Source organism: Hylobates moloch, unplaced genomic scaffold (genome assembly GCF_009828535.3).
Source record: "Hylobates moloch isolate HMO894 unplaced genomic scaffold, HMol_V3 SCAFFOLD_4, whole genome shotgun sequence".
NCBI classification, from domain to species: Eukaryota; Metazoa; Chordata; class Mammalia; order Primates; family Hylobatidae; genus Hylobates; species Hylobates moloch.
Window position 1 is genome coordinate 32216263 of NW_026652279.1, and position 14946 is coordinate 32231208.

The window sequence follows — 14946 nt, forward strand, 5'->3', positions numbered from 1 at the left end:
TAGAGACAGGGTTTCACCATGTTGGCCAGGCTGGTCTCGAATTCATGACCTCAAGTGATCCACCCACCTCAGCCTCCGAAAGTGCTGGGATGTGAGCCACCACACGCAGCAGATTTGCTTTTTTGATTAGAACACTTGACTGAAATGCAAAGAATGGCTCGAAGGGGTACCAGAGTGGATGTAGGGGTATTGGTTAGGAATTTAGTTGTCCATGTGATAGGTAATGGTGTCTCTTTTAGACAGAGTTGTGTTGGTAAAGAGGATAGAACGGCGTTCATTTAAGAATATTTAGGAGATATAGTCAGCAGAACTTGATGATGGGTAGAATATGAAGTGGAGAAGAGAGGAGTCCTACATTTCTGATTTAACTTAGTGCTCTTTACTGACAAAAGGAATACTGAAGGAAGACAGGTTTTTTTTTTTTTTTTTTTTTTTTGGGAAGATCGTGATTTAGGTTTTAGATGTGTCAATCTTCAGGTATGTTTTGATGACAACCAAAAGGAGGAGATAATGAATGGGTTGCTTAGATTTAGATATATCCTCTTATTTTGTTTAGTTTGATATTATTTTATTGATTTTTTTTTGAGGTGGGGTGTGCATATTCACTCTGTTGCCCAGGCTGGAATGCAGTGGCTCAGTCATAGCTCACTACAGCCTAGACCTCCTGGGCTCAAGCAATCCTCCTGCCTTAGCCTCCTGAGTAGCTAGGACTACAGGTGTGTGCCACCATGGCTGGCTAATTTTTTAAGTTTATTTTTTGTGGAGGCAGGGCCTCACTGTTCCCTAGGCTGGTCTTGAACTCCTTGGCTCAAGCAATCCTCTTGCCTTGGCCTTCTAAAGGGCTGGAATTACAGGTGTGAGCCAACATGCCCGGCCATTTTATTCTTAAGATACAAGTAAATACATAAGTAGGTACTGATTTCTCATAGGGGTATGCTTACAGGTACTATCCCTATCCTTTAGATTTTTGTATTTGTTTATATACTGCAGTGTATACTACATTTTTTTGGTGTTTCTTTTTTTTTCTTTTCTTTTTTGAGCAACAAGGTCTTGCTCTGTTGCCCAGGCTAGAATGCAGTGGCACAGTCATAGCTCACTATACCCCGGTTTTAACCAAAGAATAGGTACTGAAAAATACTTTATGAATGATTGAATCAGTAATTGTAGTGCTTCCCAGAAATGCTGTTTCCTTGCCCATGTTTCTTGTGTGTTGGCAAATAATTAAGGATGCATTATTAATTGACACTTGGAGTGGTTAATAATATACTCCTCCTACCCAACAATCTCCTCTCTTCCCATAAGCCTTCTATTTTTATTCTAGAATTTAATAAAATGTTAAGACCAAAATGACCTCACTACTCAGAAATACGTCATTTAATAGAGTCAACATCGACAGAAAGTTAAAAATTAAAAAAAAAATAGGCATTGTTTGGCCTTGAGCTATATTGTTCTTTATGCTAGCTGGTTTATGATTTTTTAAAAAACTCTTTTCTTCAGTTTTTAAGATTGTGGTAACACATAACATAAAATTTACCATCTCAACCATTTTTAAGGGTACGGTTGAATGGTATTAAATACATTCATAATGTGTAACCATCAGGACCAGCCATCTCTATAGCTCTTTTTGTCTTGTAAAACCAAAACTATTTATCTCTTTGTGATTGGCTTATTTTATTAGCATAATGTCTGTCTTCAAGGTTCATCTAAAGGTTCATCTACATTGTTGTATACTGCAGAATTTTCTTCCTTTTTTTTTTTTTTTGTTTGAGACGGAGCCTCACTCTGTCACCCAGGCTGGAGTGCAGTGGCGTGATCTTGGCTCACTGCAACCTTTGCCTCCCGGGTTCAAGCAATTCTCCTAACTTGGACTCCTGAGTAGCTGGGATTACAGGCACATGCCACCACATCCAACTAATTTTTGTATTTTGAGTAGAGACAGTGTCTCACCATTTTGGCCAGGCTGGTCTCAAATTCCTGACCTGAAATAATCCACCTACCTCAGCCTCCCAAAGTGTTGAGATTACAGGCATGAGCCACTGCACCTGGTCACCACTTTGTTTTTTCTTTTTTCAGACAGGGTCTCACGCTGTTGCCCAGGTTGGAGTACAGTGGCACAATCAGGGCTTACTGCAGCCTTGACTTTCCAGGTTCAAACAATCCTCCTGCCTCAGCCTCCCAAGTAGCTGGGACTACAGGCATGTGCAACCACACCCGGCTAATTTTTTTTGAATTTTTAGTGGTGACAAGGTCTCATTATGTTGCCCAGGCTGGCCTTGAACTCCTTAGCTTAAGCAATCCTCCTGCCTCAGCCTCCCAAAGTGCTGGGATTATGGGCGTGAGCCACCGCACCCGGCAATTTTTTTCCTTTTTAAGGCTGAATAACATTCCATGGTATGTATGTGCTGCATTTTGCCTATTCATCTATACTGCTGTGAGGGTGTATAGGTATCTCTTTGAGGCCTTGCTTTGAATTCTTTTGTATATGTACCCAGAAGTAGAATTGCTAGATTAGGTGATAATTCTAATTTTGATTTTCTGGGAACCACCATACTGTTTTCCACAGTGGCTGTACCATTTTACATTCCCATCAACAATGCACAAAGATTCCAATTTCTGCATATCATTACCAACACTAAACTTTCTGTTTTCCTGATAGTAGCTATCCTAATGTTTGTGGTTTATAATTTGATTAAGATAGCATATCTGAATATTTTCTTATTCTTTCAATCTTTGAAAATTAAAATAGACTGAATTTTTGTTACGTTGCCTTTAATAACTAAGTTGCTTGCCTTTTTACTAAGCAGATGTTTTTTTGAAGGGATTTATGTGATAGTCTTTGTCTTTTTGCCCTGCTGGAAGTTTGATCCACTCAACTGATGGCTTTATTTTTCTTTCCTCAAAAGCTAGAACTAAGCCTACAGGAAGGAAAGGAGTATACACTGGAGCCAAAGGCTGGTGGTACGTAGGCCTGTAGGGTGTGCGTATTCAGAAGCTTTGCAATTGGTTGGCCTGGATCTGTCAAAACATGTTTGGGATGGCTTTGGCCGTGTACTGATTTATTTATGTGCTTAGTAGTGATCCTGGGAATGAATGCATTATGACTTTGTTGGGAATAGGCCACCCAAAATCTGGCCATAAACTGGCCCCAAAACTGGCCATAAACAAAATCTCTGCAGCACTGTGACATGTTCATGATGGCCATAACGCCCCTGCTGGAAGGTTGTGGGTTTACCGGAATGACGGCAAGGAACACCTGGCCCACCCAAGGCAGAAAACCGCTTAAAGGCATTCTTAAACCACAAACAATAGCATGAGCGATCTGTGCCTTAAGGACATGCTCCTGCTGCAGATAACTAGCCCAACCTATCCCTTTATTTTGGCCCATCTCTTCGTTTCCTGTAAGGGATACTTTTAGTTAGTCTAATATCTATAGAAACAATGCTAATGACTGGCTTGCTGTTAATAAATACATGGGTAAATCTCTGTTCAGGGCTCTCAGCTCTGAAGGCTGTGAGACCCCTGATTTCCCGCTTCACACCTCTATATTTCTGTGTGTGTATCTTTAATTCCTCTAGCTCCCCTGGGTTAGGGTCTCCCCCACCGAGCTGGTCTCGGCAACTATTGTTTGGAAAACTGTTGTATAGATTGCTCGGGGAGAAAAACTCAGAGAAGCCCCACTGTTGAACAGGTTGTAAATTCACTGGTTTAATCTTCTATGAATGCTTTTCAGAGATTAAGCCTTTGCCTGATCTCAGCAGCAAATTCTAATATTTTGGATGCAAGTTATTTCACAGAAGGGACTCTGGTAGGAAGACAGAATGTGAAATTAAACATCTATGTCTTAGGTCTGGCGTAAACAGATACTGTTAACATCAGTGTGTTGGTTATAAAATAATCTCTCTTCTGGTTTCAGGAAAGCATAGAGAAAAAAACTAAGATTCTTTTCTAATTTTTATTGACCCAGCTGAAATAGTATAATGTCTTGCATTTTTAAGGCACTTAAACATTTGTTTAGTTGAATTGTTTGAAAGGACAGAGGAGAATAGGACATTCCATATTTGAACAGTATAAGTAGAAGAACATGAATTGATGGAGGTGGTAGTATCCTTCCACATTTTTTTTCTATCAGGAATTAGACTCCTACAGATTTTGTATCTTAAGAAAGAAATGCAGACATGTTAGTAAAATACTAAGAGTTTTCAAATGATACCTAATCTAAATGTTAATTGAAATAGAATTCACAACAAACCTGCTAATGTAATCCTGAATCTAAAATAAAAGTTTTAAAAAATTTATGCACAAAAAGTAAAAAAAAAAAGAAAGAAATATAATTTATAATCTTGAATTAAATGTAATCCCCTTCAGTGGATGCACACACATACATATATATACATGGGTATATATATGTATGTGTGTGTGTATGTAGAGATACTTTTTTTTTTTTTTTTTTGAGAGGGAGTCTCACTCTTGCCCAAGCTGGAGTGCAGTGGCGTGATCTTGGCTCACTGCAAGCTCTGCCTCCCAGGTTCATGCCATTCTCCTGCCTCAGCCTCCTGAGTAGCTGGGACTACAGGCACCCACTGTCACCCCCGGCTAAATTTTTTTTATTTTTTTAGTTGAGACGGGGTTTCACTGTGTTAGCCAGGATGGTCTCGATCTCCTGACCTCATGATCTGCCCTCCTCGGCCTCCCAAAGTGCTGGGGTTACAGATGTGAGCCACCACGCCTGGCTGAGATACTTTTTTTTTTTTTCAGATGGAGTCTCACTCCGTTGCCCAGGTTGGAGTGCAGTGGCACGCGATATCAGCTCACTGCAACATCTGCCTCCTGGGTTCAAGCGATTCTCATACCTCAGCCTCCCAAGTAGCTGGGATTACAGGCATGAGTCACCACGCCCAGCTTTTTGTATTTTTAGTAGAGGTGGAGTTTCACCATGTTGGCCAGGCTCGTCTCGAACTCCTGACCTCAGGTGATCTGCCCACCTTGGCCTCCCAAAGTGTTGGGATTACAGGTGTGAGCCTCTGCACCCAGCCGATATGGAGATACTTACAAATAAATGCACTAGTCTAATCCTTATTAAATCTTGCTCTGTTAAATTTATGATCATGATGTGGTACATGTTTAATGGTAGTAGCAGCAGTAAGAAAAAGTTACAGTAGCTCTTAGTATTCTTTTGTGCCAGCCTGTATATTAAGTGCTTTCCATGTATATATTGTGTCATTTATTCTTTACAATAAGACCATAGAATGGGCAATATTTTTATCTCCATTTTGGAAATCAAGTAATTTGCTCAAGGACCAACAATTAGTAGAGGAGTGAGCCATATTAGCAGAATGTTTCAATGATGTAGGAAGTCAGGTCATAAGAGGAATGAAGGTAGGGGAGGGAGTATTAGATTTGAAGAGAGTTAAGTGTGAAATAGTCCATGAGAATATGGGAGTGAATAGACTAGAGAAACATAGTCAGATTACAGAGTAGAATCAAATGCTCATTTGAGGTTAGTGGACATGAATTTAAAGTTTCATTGGTTGGCACAGATTTGTGTATTTTCTTGTACTTTCAACTGTACAGTGTACTTTCACCTGTAAGGGTTCAGGTATGGAATCAGAGTTAGATTGGCAGGGAATGTTTATAATGATGGCTCATATAATCTAAGCTAGGGGACTTATTATAGGAGAAGGGGTTAAATAGAATGGAAGTGGAGTTATTTTTATCCTGTGTATATTCACTCTTTTCAACAGATGGTCCTAAAACAATTGGAGATTCATACGCACACAAAGAACCTCAACCCTTACCTCACACCAGACACAAAAGTTAACTTCAAATAAATCATAGGCCTAACTTGAAGAGCTAAAACCATACAACTCCAGAAAGTTTTTGTCAGAAAGAAAATACAGGAGAAAATCTTAGTGACCTTGGGGTAGGCAAAGATTTCTTAAGACACAAAAAGCATGAAGTATAAAGGGGAAAAAAATCACTAAATGGGATTTCATCAAAATTAAAAACTTTTAATCTTTGAAAGATACCTTTAAGAAAATGAAAAAGTAGGCCTTGGGCTGGGAGAAAATATTTGCAGAACATGTATCTGACAGAGGATGTGTATCTAGAAGATATAAAGAATTGTAACTCAAGAATTAAAAGATAACCCCATAAGAAAAGGGGGAAACAATTTGAATGAAGTTCATCAAAGAATATAAATGGCAAATAAGTACATGAAAAGATGCTCAAAGTCGTAAGTCATTAGGGAAATATAAATTTAAACCATAATGAGATACCGCTGCACATTCCCTAGAATGGCTGTAATGAATAGGATTAGTCACATGGTGACAAGAATGGAGGATCATTTGGAACTCTCATACACTGACGATAGGAATGTGAAATGGATCAACTACTTTGGAAGACAATTGGGCAGTTTCTTTCAAAGTACATGTGAAGGTGCCATACGATTCATCCATTCCATTTCTAATTATTCAAGAGAAATGAAACTGTATATCCACAAAAAAGACTTGTACACAAACATTCACAGTAGCTTTATTGGTAATAGCTAAAAACCGTAAACAGCTCACATATCCATCAAGTGTATGGATAAACAAATTTGGTGTATTTATATGATGGAATACTACTCGGCAATAAAAAGAACAGTTGATACTCTCAATAACCTAGATGGACCTCAAAATAATTCGGTTTAATGAATGAAGCCAAACTTAAGAAGAGTACATTATATGTACTTGGAGAACTAATTTCTTGCAATAGATTTTTAAGCACTATTAGGAGCATATGACTTAAACAGTTTTTAAGTCAGGGAGTAAGTATGCTTAAATAAAATACAATCCGTGAAACAAATCTCTGAATTATTATCACTTCGCTGGACACTCTAACTTGACCATATTTCTGACTTTAATGTAACTCACTCTTATTCCGTAGTCACATGTTTACTTGCTCATTGGTTCACATAATATTTATTCAGCATCTGTTTGAGCCAAGGCACTGTAACTACATGTTTTTTTTAGTTACCTACTTTTGTAAGGTCCTTTTTCTTTGGCTGCATCTGATTACAGTAAACATAGGAAGTTTAATAAAACAATTTTCATGACTGAGGAGACAGCATTCTTTTTTCAAAATTATGTATGTATATATGTATGTATGAATGAATGAACGACAGGATCTTGCTCTGTTACCCAGGATGAGGTACAGTGGTGTGATCATAGCTCACTGCAGGCCAGAACTCCTGGGCTCAAGCGATCCTCCTGCCTTTTTGTTTTGTTTTGTTTTGTTTTGGTGGAGATTGAGGTCTTGCTATGTTGCACAGGCTGGTCTTGAACTCCTGGGCTCAAGTGATCCTTCTGCGCTCAAATGATCCTCCTGCTTCAGCATCCCAAAGTGCTGGGATTATAGGCATGAGCCACTATGCCTGGCCAGCATTCTTCAAAGTCATAAATGTCTACTGAACTTGATCATATCTTTCTTATTTTTGTTTTAACTCTTGGGTTTCCTATTACTGGGTTAGTAATGTGTTATAAAACAGGGAGGTCAAGAGAAAGATTTGTTTTGAGTGTGAATGACTGGTTGGTAAAAGATGTTGCTAAATCACAAATTTCCTTAGTAGGTGGTTGGAAAAATGTTGCTCCTTATAAAATAGAAGCACGAGAAAGAAATAACTTTAAGAATAGAACTGTTGAATAAATTTTCAGTGTAGCAAAGCATAAAGTATGTGTTACCTTCGAAACCATTTCAAATGACCTATGGTGAAGGAGAAAGCATAAATTGGAGATGTTTTTAAGATCTGAAAAACATGGCTAAGGTTTCACTTCTATAAGTAGTGTGATCATAGCTCCCTGCAGCCTCTATCTCTTGGGTTCAATGGATCCTCCCACCTCAGCCTCCTGAGAAGCTGGGACTACAGGCACGTGCCACTATGCCCAGCTAAAGTGATCCGCCTGCCTTGGCCTCCCAAAGTGTTGGGATTACAGTAGTGAGTCACCATGCCCAGCCCAAAAGAGAATTTTTCCCCCAACCCCTTTTGACTGCCAAATACTAAAGTATTTGTGAGACACTGACCTTTTTTTTCCCCCACATATGTCACATGATGTTTGATGTTTTTCTTTTTTTTTTTTTCTTTTTATTTTTTTGAGACAGAGTCTCACTCTGTTGCCCAGGTTGAAGTACAGTGATGTGAACACGGCTCACTGCAGCCTGTACGTCTCCAACTCAAACAATCCTCGCACCTCAGCCTCTTGAGCAGCTGGGACCACAGGTGCGTGCCACCACACCTGGCCGCTTAAAAATTTTTTTTTTGTAGAGACACGGTCTCCCTATGTTGCCCAGACCTGTCTCGACATGATATTTTTCTATTGGAGGTGGAGATTAGGTGGAATTTCAGGGTATTTTACCTGATATTTCATGACTCTTGCCATCACAGACACTTAGGCTCTCTGGGGACATTCTATTATCAACCCCTGAAGTTGTCACAACCCTCGTCTGAGGTACTTCTACATCAGTGAGGGTTAACTGAATTGTCTAATGCAGTGTGTTTCAGTTTCATGCTGCCTCTTTCCTTCTCTCCATTGGTTATTAACTATTTGTTTTGATAGTATATATCTGATTTATATACTTCAATGATAGTATTTATTTATGTATCTTTATTTCAAAAAGCATTTGAAAATTACAGACTTCTGAGGAAAGCTAGATGCCTTTCCTCACCTTCATTTTGAGATAAGTATACTCATGGGAGTAAAAAAGTAATATTTAGGGTAGTTGGGAATGTCTATAGACATAGAGATATTTATAGATTATTTGTACTTTTCCCTCAGAATATCTCACCCCTTTCCTCTTTTTTTCTTCTGTTGATTGCTCAAGTGGCTTGCTTATTGGTTCATATTTAAAATCCTCATCTATATCAATTATGAGACTTCAGGCCTGGCCCATTATGGAAGTAGTTCTAGCATTGTGTGTGTGTGTGTATGTGTGTGTGTGTGTGTGTGTGTGTGTGTGAGTGTGACAGGGTCTTGCTCTGTTGCCCAGGCCAGAGTGCAGTGGTATGATCTCAGCCCACTGCAACCTCCATTGCCTGGGCTCCAGCGATCCTCCTCCTCAGCCTGCTGAGTAGCTGGGACTACAGGGATACACCACCACACCCACCTAATTTTTGTATTTTTTTTGTAGAGACAGGGTTTCACCATGTTGCCCTGGCTGAACATTCTTAATAGGCTAGGATTCATAATCTAGCTTTGCTTTTCAGACAGATTGTCCTCTAGATATGCTGAGCCTTATAGGCATCCTTTCCCTCTTTCACCTTTTAAATTTTATTTTCAAAAAGGAACAGGATATTTCTTTTTTTTTTTTGAGACGGAGTCTTACTCTGTCGCCCAGGCTGGAGTGCAGTGGCGCGATCTTGGCTCACTGCAAGCTCCGCCTCCCGGGTTCACGCCATTCTCCTGCCTCAGCCTCCCAAGTAGCTGGGACTACAGGCGCCTGCCACCTCGCCTGGCTAATTTTTTGTATTTTTAGTAGAGATGGGGTTTCACCGTGTTAGCCAGGATGATCTCGATCTCCTGACCTCGTGATCCGCCTGCCTCGGCCTCCCAAAGTGCTGGGATTACAGGCGTGAGCCACCGCACCCGGCTAGGAACAGGGTATTTCTTTGGAATAACAAAGGGGTCTAATTTTTGGGTCACAGGTAGCATCAAAGAAGGAAGTATTTTGAGAGTAAAGAGGTTTCATTCTTACTAGTCCAGCAGTTAAGTTAGAAAACTAAAATAAAGGATTCAGTTCTCCATCAGCTGCCTGCCTATACCAGATTTTGGATTTCAGATGAAAAGATGTAGAAATAGTGTTAGAATCAAGGCAGAATGACCTAGCACCTTTCTTGCGGTTACCCTTCAGGAATGGTGAGAGAAGATGGGAGAGACAGGGAAGACAAGGCAAAAACTACCAATGCAAACTCTGGATTTAATTTGTATGTTCCTGAAAACAAAGGTAAGAAAAAAAACACCTGATGTTGGGCATTGTTAGAATTTATTCCTGCATATGTATCATATACCTAGGATTTGTAAGTTTCAAACATTTAATTATTTTCCCCAGTTTTACTCAAAAGATCCCTGTCTGTGTGGATGCCAGATGAAGACTAGTCCATACTTTGTATGTTTCTTTCTGTATCTCCATTCACTCCTGAAATCATGGCAGTGTTTTTCCACCTATAATATTATTCTTTCTAGATTTTTCAGCTTTTTATACATTGCTAGATTTTATAGATTTTTGGTAGATATCCTTATTAAACTAAGGGAGTTCCCGTCTGTCTTAGTTTGTTGGGAGTATTTATCGTAAATAGATACTGGAATAATCTAATGCGTTTTCTGTGTTTTTGTTATGATCACATGGTTTTCTTATTTAGTTTCTTAATGCGGTGAACTGCATTGATTTTTGAATGTGAACCAGCCCTGCATCCCTGGGATAAACCCTACTTATCCTAGATGCATTGTCTTTTTATATAATGCTGTATTTGATTTGCTAATATTTTGTTAAAAGTTTTTGCATATATGTTCATTAGAGATACTGGTCTGCGTGCAGAGGTTTTTTTTTTTTTTTTGGTAGTGTCTGTTTTGTTTTGGTATTAGAGTAATGTTAGTCTCATAAAATGAATTGGGAAATGTTCCTTTCTCTTTTTTGCAAGAGAGAGTAGAATTGTTATTATTTCTTATTTGAATGGTTGGTCGAATTAACCATTAAAACCTTCTGGGTCTGGAGTTTTCTTTTTTGGGAAGTTTCAAATTACAAATTCACTTTCTTCAATAGTTGTTTAGGTACCTGTTTTTCCTTGTATATTTTTTGTAGTTCATGTCATATTTCAAGGAATTGGTTTATTTTATTTAAGCTATCAAATTTAGGGTCATAGAGGTGTTTGTAATATCTTTTATTATTATTTTTAACATCTATTGGATCAGTATTGATGTCCTTTCTCCTTCATTCCTGATATTGGTAATTTATGTCTTTGTTTATTTCTTGGATAGCCTGGCTATAAGTTTATCAATTTTATCAGTCTTTTCAAAGAACCAGCTTTTGCTTTCATTGGTTTTTCTACATTGTGTTTCTTTTGTCAGTTTTGTTGATTTCTGCTCTAATTTTTATTATTTTTTCCTTCTTTTTTTTTTTTTTTTTTTGAGATGGCATCTTGCGGTGTCTCCTAGTCTGGAGTGCAGTAGTGCGATCTCGGCTCACTGCAAGCTCCGCCTCCCAGGTTCACGGCATTCTCCTGCCTCAGCCTCCTGAGTAGCTGGGACTACAGGCGCCCGCCACCACGCCTGGCTAATTTTTTTGTATTTTCGGTACAGATGGGGTTTCACTGTGTTAGCCGGGATGGTCTTGATCTCCTGACCTCATGATCTGCCCACCTCAGCCTCCCAAAGTGCCATGATTACAGGCGTGAGCCACCACGCCCGGCCTCCTTCTGTTTTAGTTTTAATTTGTTCTTCTTTTTTTACTGTGCCAAGGTAGAAGCCTAGGTTGTTGGTTTTAGGTCTTCTTTTATAATATAAGATGTAATTAAGACTATACATTTTCCTCTAAGTACTGTTTTAGCTGCATCTTATAAATTTTGATAATGTTGTATTTTTGTTTACTTTGCAAGGATTTTTTAAGGTAGATAAACTTCCTTTCTATTTCCTGCTATACCTGCAAATATTTTTAAAATATCCTTATGACTTCATCTTTTAATCATGGGTTATTTAGAAGTGTATTGTTTAATATCCACATATTTGGAGGGACTTTCCTAATATATTTTGTTATTGATTTTAGTTTTATTCTATTATGGTCTGAGAATGTACTTTGTATTATTTTTATTTATCTTGAAGATTTCTTTTATGGCACAGAATATGGTATATCTTTGTGAATGTTCTATGTGTACTTGAAAAGAATGTATATTCAGCTGTTGTTCAGTGGACTGCCCTACAAATGTCACTCAGGTCAAATTAGGTGATAGTACTGAACTGTTGAGGTCACGTCTATCTGCTTACGTGTGTGTGTGTTTGTTTTGTTTTGTTTTGTTTTTAGACAAAGTCTCACTGTATCACCCAGGCTGGAATGCAGTGGCACGATCTCTGCTCACTGCAACTTCTACCTCCCAAGTTGCAGTGATTCCCACTCCTCAGTCTCCTGAGTAGCTGGGACTACAGGTGTATGCCACCAAGCCCAGCTAATTTTGGTAGTTTTGGTAGAAACAGGGTTTTGCCATGTAGGCCAGGCTGGTCTTGAACTCCTAGCCTCAAGTGATCTGTCCACCCCAGCCTCCTAAAGTGCTGGGATTACCATGGTGAGCCACTGTGCCTGGCCAATCTGCTTACTTGGTTTATCAATTACTAAGGGTTAACTGTTAAAAGTCTACTATAATTGTAGATTTGTCTTTATTTTCTGTCATATCAGTTTTGCCTCATGTATTTTGAAGCTTTGTTTTAAGGTACATACACATTTAGAATTGTTATGTCTTCTTAGAGAACTGACCCTATTATCATAATACCCCTTGTATTAGTTTGTTTTCACACTGCTATAAAGAACTACCTGAGACTGGGTCATCTATAAAGAAAAGAGGTTTAATTGACTCACAGTGCCACATGGCTGGGGAGGCCTCAGGAAACTTATAATCATGGCAGAAGGGGAAGCAAGGCACGTCTTACATGGTGGCAGGAGCAGGGGCAGAACTGCCACACACTGTAAAACCTTCAGATCTTGTGAGAACTCACTATCACAAGAACAGCATGGGGGAAGCCACCATCATAATCCAATTACCTCCCACCAGGTTCCTCCCTTGGTATGTGGGGTTACAATTCGAGATGAGGTTTGGGTGGGGATACAGAGGCAGCCAAACCATTTCATTCCACCCTTGGCCCCTTCCAAATCTCATGACCTTCTCACACTTTAAAACACAATCATGCCTTCTCAACAGTTCACGAAAGTCTTAACGCATTCCAGCATTAACCTAAAAGTCCAAGTCCAAAGTCTATCTGAAACAAGGCAAGTCCCTTTCACTTATGAGCCTGTAAAATAAAAAGTTAGTTACTAACAAGATACAATGGGCGTACAGGCATTGGGTAAATGCTCCCTTTGCTAAAGGGAGAAATTGGCCAAAGTGAAGGGGCTGCAAGGCCCCATGCAAGTCTGAAACCCAGCAGGGCAACTGTTAAATCTTAAAGCTCTAAAATAATCTCCTTTGACACCATGTCTCACATCCAGGGCTTGCTGATGCAAGAGGTGAGCTCCCAAGGCCTTGGGCAGCTCCGCCCCTCTGGGTCTGCAGGGTCCAGACCCTGCAGCTGCTTTCACTGGCTGATGTTGAGTGCCTGTGGCTTTTCCAAATGCATGGTGTAAGCTGTTAGTGGATCTACCATTTTGGGGTCTGGAGGATGGTAGCCCTCTTCTCACAGCTCCACTAGGCAGTGTCCCAGTGGGGACTCTGTGTAGGGGGTCCAATCCCACATTTCCTCTCTGCACTGTTCTAGTAGAGGTTCTCCATGAGGGCTCTGCCCCTGCAGCAGACTTCTGCCTGGACATCCAGGCGTTTCCATATATCCTCTGCAATCTAGGTGGAGGTTCCCAAACTTCAGTTCTTCTGTGTATCTGCAGACCCAGTACCACATGGAAGTGGCCAGGGCTTGGGGCTTGCACCCTCTGAAGCAATGGCCTGAGCTTTTATCTACGGCTGGAGCTGGAGCAGCTGGGACACAGGATGCCATGTCCTGAGGCTGCACAGAGCAGCAGGGCCCTGGGTCCCACCTAGGAAACCATTTTTCCCTCCCTGGCCTCTGGGCCTATAATGGGAGGGTCTGCTATGAAGATCTCAGAAATGCCCTGGAGACATTTTCCACACTGTCTTGGCGATTAACATTGGGCTCCTATTTATTTATGCACATTTCTGTAGCCAGCAGCTTGAATTTCTCCCCCAGAAAATAGGTTTTTCTTTTCTACTACATGGTAGGGCTGCAAATTTTCCAAACTTTTATGCTCTGCTTCCCTTTTAAACATAAGTTCCAATTTCAGACTATCTCTTTGTGAACACATGACATATAATTAACGTTTTATTATTATTTTTTTTGAGATGGAGTCTCACTCTGTTGCCCAGGCTGGAGTGCATTGGCACGATCTTGGCTCACTACAACCTCTGCCTCCCAGTTCAAGTGATTCTCCTGCCTCAGCCTCCCAAACTGGGACTACAGGTGTATGCCACCATGCCCAGCTAATTTTTGTATTTTTAGTAGAAACAGAGTTTCACCATGTTGGCCAGATTGGTCTCGAACTTCTGACGTCAGATGATCCACCTGCCTTGGCCTCCCAAAGCCCTGGGATTACAGGCATGAGCCACTGTGCCCGGCCGACAGTATGCTTTCAGAAAAAGCCAGGTCACATCTTGAATGCTTTGCTGCTTAGAAATTTCTTCTGCCAGATACCCTAAATCATGTCTTTCAAGTTCAAAGTTCCACAGATCCCTAGGGCAGGGGCAAAATGCCACCAGTCTCTTTGCTAAGGCATAGCAAGAGTGACCTTTGCTCCAGTTCACAATAAGTTTCTCATCTCCATCTTGGACCACTTCAGCCTGGATTCATTGTCCTTATCACAATCAGCACTTTGGTAAAAATCTAACAAGTCTCTAGGAAGTTCCAAACTTTCCCACATCTTCCTGCCTTCTTCTGAGCCCTCCAAACTTTTCCAGCCTCTATCTGTTACCCAGTTCCAAAGTCACTCCACATTTTCTGGTATCTATAGTAGTACCCCATTCCTGGTACCAATTTTCTGTGTTAGTCCATTTTCACACTGCTATAAAAAACTACCCGAGACTGAGTAGTTTATAAAGAAAAGAGGTTTAATTTGACTCTCAGCCCCACATGGCTGGGAAGGCCTCAGGAAACTTAAAGTCATCACAGAAGGTGAAGGGGAAGCAAGACATGTCTTACATGGCAGCAG

The 14946-nt window shown here is 40.2% G+C and overlaps 1 protein-coding gene across 9 annotated transcripts in view; it reads left to right on the plus strand.

Annotated features, from left to right (window-relative positions):
• The window catches only part of TMCC1 (transmembrane and coiled-coil domain family 1), a 248589-nt gene that overhangs the window by 37521 nt on the left and 196122 nt on the right, over window positions 1-14946 (plus strand). The window contains exon 3 of one of the 9 annotated variants that reach the window (XM_058437331.1): window positions 9883-9975. The exons of the other annotated variants lie outside the window; for them this stretch is intronic. The gene's annotated coding sequence lies outside the window, so the exon portion shown is untranslated. The remainder of the gene's footprint in view (window positions 1-9882; window positions 9976-14946) is intronic. 9 annotated transcript variants of the gene reach the window in all.